Source organism: Rhinopithecus bieti, unplaced genomic scaffold (genome assembly GCF_001698545.2).
Source record: "Rhinopithecus bieti isolate Rb0 unplaced genomic scaffold, ASM169854v2 scaffold_19482, whole genome shotgun sequence".
Classification (NCBI taxonomy): domain Eukaryota; kingdom Metazoa; phylum Chordata; class Mammalia; order Primates; family Cercopithecidae; genus Rhinopithecus; species Rhinopithecus bieti.
The window spans coordinates 365,222-372,435 of NW_016809768.1; the positions used below are offsets into that span (position 1 = coordinate 365,222).

Here is a 7,214-nt window from a genome sequence, read left to right on the forward strand (position 1 = left end):
TATATTATATTATATTTTTCAGGCAGAACTTGCTCTGTTGCCCAGGCTGGAGTGCAGTGGCATAGTCTGGGCTCACTGCAACCTCTGCCCCTGGGTTGAAGCAATTCTCGGCCTCATCCTCCTTAGTACCTGGGATTATAGGTGTGTGCCACCATGCCCAGCTAATTTTTGTGTTTTTAGTAGAGATGGGGTTTCACCATGTTGGCCAGGTTGGTCTTGAACTCTCAGCCTCAGGTGATCCACCGGGCTCAGCCTCCCAAAGTGGATTACAGGTGTGAGCCACCGTGCCCAGCCCGTTTTTGTTATGTTTCTAATCCTAGTCTACAGAATTAGGCAGGGCCTCCCACAACCGGGCTTGGCTGTCTCTCTGCTCTCACCCCTCCCGCAGCCTACCCAGACCCTGTGCTCACTGATGGTGTCCCCAGCCCCGCACCTCCCAGTGCACATCTGCCCCTGGCATTCCGGGGCCCAGGATGCTCTCCCTCCTCTTGGCTGCCACATGGGCTTCTCGTGCCTGTGCCAACATTTCTTCCTAGGAGAGGTCCTCTGGATTCTTCCCCTGCCTCTGGGCAGGTAGGTCAGCCTCTCTGGCCTGTGTGAACCCGGGCAGCAGCCTCTTACTCTGCAGGCAACAATCCTATCCCCGCCAGACTCTGGGCACCTGGGGGCAGGACTTGGGTTTATTCCTTTGGCTCCCCTTTGCTCTGCCCAGCCTGGCGGGCAGCCACGTGCCAAACTGATTGTTGAGTGGAGGAATTTAACTTGGTGTTCAGAAATCCCTGCTGGAATTTTCCACTGAGATAAGCAAGGATAAAGGTTTGGAGGCAAGGCAGACACCACAATTCCTGCTTATCTCAAAGGCCTTAGGAGATAAGGACATTCTGGAAGAGCTGACCTCGGATAATTATCACAGCTGAGTTTAATTCTTCACAGCAGCTCTGCAAGAAAACCCCAAGGAGGCCGGGCGCGGTGGCTCAAGCCTGTAATCCCAGCACTTTGGGAGGCCGAGATGGGCGGATCACAAGGTCAGGAGATCGAGACCATCCTGGCTAACCCGGTGAAACCCTGTCTCTACTAAAAAATATAAAAAAAAAAAAAACTAGCCGGGCGAGGTGGCGGGCGCTTGTAGTCCCAGCTACTCGGGAGGCTGAGGCAGGAGAATGGCGTAAACCCGGGAGGCGGAGCTTGCAGTGAGCTGAGATCCGGCCACTGCACTCCAGCCTGGGCGACAGAGCGAGACTCCGTCTCAAAAAAAAAAAAAGAAAAAAGAAGAAGAAAAAAAAAAACCCAAGGAGGAGGGGGGCGCCGCTTCCCCACAAATCCCCTGAGGACTTCGGCCCACGGTTCCCTGGCCAGAGTGGGGTCACCTGGTCCCTTCTGCAAGAAAGAAGATACGAATGCATTAACAGCCTGAACCACAGCGGGGACCTCCTCTAAGGAACAGGGAGGGCACGGATCCGGGGCAGGCCGTTTACAATGCCTGCTGCAAGCCCTGAGAGCCGCTTCCACAGCTCGGAAATGTTTATGCAGCAGTAGCCTGGCTCGCCACGCAACCCCAGGGCAGTAAAGCGTGGAAAGTTACAAAGGACTGGCTTGGCTAGAAAGGAACCCACATGGGATAAACTGTCTCAGAGAAAATCCCGTCGCTGTCGATGTTTGAGCAGAACCCGAGACATCAGGTGGCAGGAGAGCTGCAGAGATTCTTCAGCCGCTGGACGGGCACTCAGGCCACATCCACCCAGGGGCCCGTCCAGCTCCACAATGATATCACTTTGCATGTTTTGGAAGGAGAAAGTGTGCATGCCTGCATACGTGGCCTGTGTAAGTGGCATTGAGAATATTCTCTCTATCAATGGTAACACAGACAAGTTGATAAAATGCCTAGAGAAAAATTTAAAAATTGGTATGTGTTAAAATCATATTAATTCTGGTCCTGTAAGTAAATTGCTTATGTTCCATTTTGCCTAATTTCTACTACAAGCAATGATGATTGTGCACGATACCACGTCTACATAGCATATGGATACTGTCTGGATGGTGAGTCCTGACCCGCCTTCCTGGGGGTTTGTGTCTGAGCTTGACGTCCCACGTCCCCACAGAAATGCACCTTCTGATTTACACAAGCGCACTGCAGGCTTCCTGCGCACACTGGATTCCCACGTCCCCACGGGAATGCACCTTCTGATTTACACGCGTGCACCGCAGGCTTCCTGCTCATGCCGGATGGCTCTCGGTGCATAGAGTGATCAATCACAGAGGCTGGAAGCGGAGGGAGGTTTAGAACCATCTGGCCCAGCCCCCTTACTTTGGAGGTGAGTAAGCTGGTGTTGGGAGGAGGAGGTTGTTTTCCTGAAGCAGGATCTGGCAGGTTGCTCCCAGATGACCTCTGTGCAGGAGGGAAGCTGTGAGTCCCCAGAACCTCTTGAGTATCTGGGCTCCGGCCTTTCACTGTACCCTTGGGCCTTCATGAGGAGGGTGTCAGGTTGCTTGAGATCAGCATGAGCACTGGGCCCTGCCACACTGACCAAGCAGGAAATGGGCTCCGGCAGTGGGTCCCCTGCCACCCGCCAGCTGTGTGCCAGTGGGCTGCAAAGTCACCTGGGCTGGGAGGGCCTCCCTTGTGTGAGCTTTGACTCAGGCCCTGTGGGCAATGGGCTCTGGGATGGGCGCCAGGATTCCAAGCCCTTGGTGAACATGTCTCTCCCCTTGAGTGTGCACAGGGCTGTGACTACGATGGTGTCACTCCTGAGATCAGGTTATATTACATGGTGAAGGTGAAGGGATTTTGCAGATGTAATTAGGGTCATTTATCAGTTGACTGTGAGTTGAGCAAAAGGGAGATTGTGCTGTGGGAGCCTACCCCAATCAGGTGAGCCCTTTAAAAGAGGATCTAGAAGTCAGAGAGCATCTCTTCCTGGCCTTGAGAAAGCAAGCTGCCTTGTGTGAGGGGCCTTGAAGGGCTGAGAGCAGCTGCCCACTGACCCCAGCAGGAATGGGGACCTCAGCCTACTGAGGGAACTGAATTTTGCCAACAAACGTGTGGGCTCAGAAGAGGACCCTGAACTCTAGAAAGACCCCAGCCTGGCCAGTGCCTTGACTGCAGCCTGTGGGAACCTGAGCAGAAGACGCAGTGAGGCTGTGCCCCGACTCCTGGCCACAGGAGCCGTGAGGCCATAAATGCGTGTTATTCTAAGCCGCCGAGTCACTGGCTATGTGTTACACGTCCAAAGATAACTACACAGGCATTGACCCTGTCCACCCAGGGATGTTAGAGGGGCTCTGCTGGTTTTACCCCAGGCCATGGTGAGAGCCACTGAACACAGGGCTCTCTTCTCCGCGCTGCAGAAGCTCGGTGCCCTGTCCCTGCCACAAGTCACAGACTTTCTTCATGTGTTTTACCTCATGTTAATGAAAGAGATCTTCTCCAGGGGCTTGATCTAGTGGGAAACAGAGGAGAGGGGGGATTTTAAATTTCAGTCCATCCAACCCTGTAGATTTACTGTCCTACAGTAACGTAAAGGATCACCAGGTAAAACGCTGCTTCTCCCGGCTGCCGCCGCCTTGCCCCCTCTCACGTGGACGCTGGTGCCTGGGTTGGGAGTGTGGCCGGGGACTTCGTGGCAGTGTGGGGAGGGGATGTGTTGTCCTTGGACATGTGAGAGGTCCTTGCTTCCCCATGGTCTCTGCTGGAAATGCCTGCCTGGACCGCCGGCCTCTGAGGCACCTTGGCCTTGCCTGCACCAGCTCCTGAGCCTGCCTATCTTCCACTCCTTCCACTGTCTCATCCTGGCCCTCAGGGCCTCTCTGCACCCTCACCAGTCACTTCTGTGATCTTACACATGTGCATTGCTCAAGGGGTGGCTGGGGATGCCGCCTGGCACAGCTCGGTGCTGTTTGGGGACTGGCCTGAGGTCTTCTAGGGGTTTCCTCCTTCTAGGGAGTTGGGACCCCCCCCCAACATGATCCATGGGCTGTTACATAATCACAGTTGAGCTTAGCAGATTCCAAAACTCCTTTCTCTAGACAAGGCCTGGCTTTCAAACCTGCTGTCTGACTGTAGGCACAAACCTCCCATTTTGGGAGTAAAAAGCTGGTTCTTAACCATTTTGTCTTTTAATTTTTTTTTTTTTAATTTTTACTTTTTGAGACAGAGTTTCACTCTTTTGCCCAGGCTGGTGTGCAGTGGCACAATCTCAGCTCACTGCAACCTCTGCCTCCCAGGTTCAAGCAAGTCTCCTGCCTCAGGTAGGATCATAGGCACACGCCACCACACCCGGCTAATTTTTTGTATTTTTAGTAGAGATGGGGTTTCTCCATGTTGGTCAGGCTGGTCTTGAACTCCTGACCTCAGCGATCCACCCAGCTCAACCTTCCAAAGTGCTGGGATTATAGGCCAGAGCCACCGCGCTGGCCTCTTTGTGCATTCTTGCTATAAAATTGGTATTTGTATCTTCCTCCCATTCTGTGCTCCCCCAACCCTGCAGGAAGGTGGATTCTTCAAGGGAATTGGGGAGAAGAGAAGCACACTCACGTGTCTCCACATTCAGCCTCCATCTCATGAGTCACACCGTTCCCAGCACGTCACCACCCCAGACCTTTGGTTACCAGCCTGGGGGCAGAGGATAAGGACTCATTCAAAAAGAGAGATTCTCAAGTCTCCAGAGTGCAGGGGCCCAGCCGAGCATGCTGGCAGCTTCCAGGGAGGTGGCCATGCCACGCCCCAGGGGAAGTGGTTGCATGGAGGAAGAATCCCAGAGGAGGCTTGGACGTGGCAGAGCAGCACTGGTCCTGTGTTAGGACTGGCTAGTCCATCCTGCAGGGGTGAGGGGCAGAGCCTCAGCAGAAGCCCAGGCCGGTGTCCCCCCTCCAGCATAAGAGCCCCCGACTCCCACAGGGCGGAGGAACCACTGTGATGGTGGAACTTACTTCCCAGCAGCCCCATGGGATGGGACCCAAACTAGAAGTTAGGGTGATTTTGGAGGACATAAAGCGAGCTGGTTTCCCATATACTGGCTGTGTGGAGTAATGTTCACGGCAACAGATTTCCGTCTCCTCAGCCTCAGGCCCAACCCTGGTACCCCAGCCGTACTCAGAGGCTCTGGAAATCTTACCTGTAGGAGACTCTTCTGTTACCACCAAGTCAGAAATTTCCTGACTAAAGTCTCCTGAAGAATTTGGGAAGACCAGGAGGAAGTCCACCTCCCTGTCTCCTGCACCTGGAGTCTCCCATGTCCACGGAGGCCATGTCCACCCTGCCCTCAGGTGGCATCAGCCCAGGGTCTGCCCCTGGACTGGCTCACACTGAGTTGCCTGTGGGTCTAGTGTAGGGCTCAGCCAGGGTTGGCTTCCAGCTGACAGTGGGAGGAATTAATTCATTTGACCGAAATATTCTTTTCTCTTCTGGGCTGTTGGTTCTTCAAGTGCAACAAAGATTCAACACAGCTTCAAGGAAGGAGCCAAGAAAAGCATTCCGTGCCAAAGTGAGACCCCGGAAGTGAAACCCCGGAACAAAGCTGAACAACGGGCTCCAGTTCGGTGCCAGCAAACACAGGACTGGAATGTGACTTCCGGCAGCGCACAGGTGCTCCCAGGTCACCTGCTTTGTGGTCCAGCCTCCTGCTGAGTCACCTGCTTTGTGATCCAGCCTCCTGCTCTGCCCCAGGTGACCACATGACCACTGTGGACTTTGCCCTGAAATCTTTTGGGAGGAGAAGAGGCCTGACCTTGGGGCTGGGGGCCAGCGGGCACTGCCCTGGTCCAAGGCTGCTGCTCTTGACCTCTGCTCTGAGGCTGTTTTCTACTGAAGCAGAGGCTCCTTCTGTCCTGCCTGTGGAGGGAAGCAAACCTTCCCCTGGGCCAGAGAGAGGAGAAAGGGGAGACAGGTAGCAACGCTGTGGACTGGTGATGATAGGCTCTTCAGCTCCCTGCAAGTGACCGGGCCTGGGGAACAGGTGAGTCATTGTTTGAACCTCTGTGCACTTTGCAGAGTGTCTGCCTCTATGTGTGTGTGTCTGCATCTCTGTGTGTGTGTCTCTGTGTGTCTGTATGTGTGCTTACGTGTTTGTACCCATGTCTGTATTTGTTTGTGTCTGTGCATGCGCCCGCATGTGTATAATCAAAGGACAAAGCTGGGGTGAAGACTTCCTGGTTCAGATTTCTGATGGCTCACTAGGTTGGATTCCCAGAAGGAGATTCTTATTTGAAGTTTTCTTCGGGAAAGTTCCAGTTTTAAGGTCTTGAAAAAACAAAACAAACAAACAAACAAAAAACAAACTTCTGGTAATAAGAAGAACTCTTCAGGGAATCCATTTCAAATTACATCAGAATCCCCAATTTAATACCCGGTGATATCTAGGAAGCTTGTCAGGTTTTCTTGTAAACTCCTTTTTACAATCTACATTTTGTTTTCTTTCCGTATCAAATGGCTGCATTCTGAATGCAATGTACTGGTGTTCCTCTCGTAATCTCAATATTCTTCAGAGGCCCAGGCAAGGGTGGCACAGGAGCGCAGCTGGCAATGGACTCATCAACCAGACCCTTCCCTGGAATGGCCCCTTCCCCACAAAAAAGACTGATTTGGGATTTGCTCTCCTTTTTTTTCCCTTTAGTGGAAGGGAGGTGCAAGAAATGAAAAAGTCCCAGGTTAAGATTACTAGAGAAGCTCCAATCTTGAATATGGTGTTCCCGAAAACATCTTTGTCTTCAATAACCTAATAACGTCTTTGACTACTAATAACCCCATCTTGATTAAATTCTGGAGGTGGGGGTCAGGCGCCACACTTTCAATTTTCTCTTTGGACAGAAGGCTCCAACCTTTCATTATTGAAAGCTTACAACACTCAATCACACAAAAAGTTGTATAAGAAAATGTTTACTGTAGTCTTATTACAGAGAAAAAATTTAAGTAAAAATCCAGTATTAGGAAAATGGTTCAGCAAGTTGAGATAGTTGTAGAAATGTTATGTGTCCACTAAACGTGATTTTGAAGCAATGTGAGACTGCCCTTGGTATTACATTTAAGTATTTTTTACATATATAAGATAATACTTTTATTTTAAAACCATGGGTTTTGGTTTGTTTTTAGGAGTCATAGAAAAAAACTAGAAGTAGGCAAAATACCTTTTGTGGTTGTATTAAGGGGTGGAGTTATGGGTAGTTTATTTATATTGACACTTGTATGTTTATAGTAAAATAACTTTTTTTTTTTTTTTTTT

At 51.4% G+C, this 7,214-nt stretch overlaps 1 protein-coding gene and 1 long non-coding RNA gene across 2 annotated transcripts in view; one reads left to right on the top strand and one right to left on the bottom strand.

The window, feature by feature from the left end:
• The first annotated feature begins 2,223 nt into the window (after positions 1 to 2,223).
• The window catches only part of RAB17 (RAB17, member RAS oncogene family), a 23,530-nt gene continuing 18,539 nt past the window's right edge, over positions 2,224 to 7,214 (top strand). Inside the window, exons 1-2 of the mRNA XM_017890384.1 lie at positions 2,224 to 2,312; positions 5,422 to 5,951. The gene's annotated coding sequence lies outside the window, so the exon portion shown is untranslated. The remainder of the gene's footprint in view (positions 2,313 to 5,421; positions 5,952 to 7,214) is intronic.
• LOC108540996 (uncharacterized) lies at positions 3,177 to 5,422 on the bottom strand. Its single transcript, XR_001888827.1, has 3 exons — positions 5,112 to 5,422; positions 4,532 to 4,609; positions 3,177 to 3,437 (listed from the first exon to the last, which is right to left on the bottom strand). It is a non-coding gene; the product is annotated as an uncharacterized LOC108540996 (long non-coding RNA).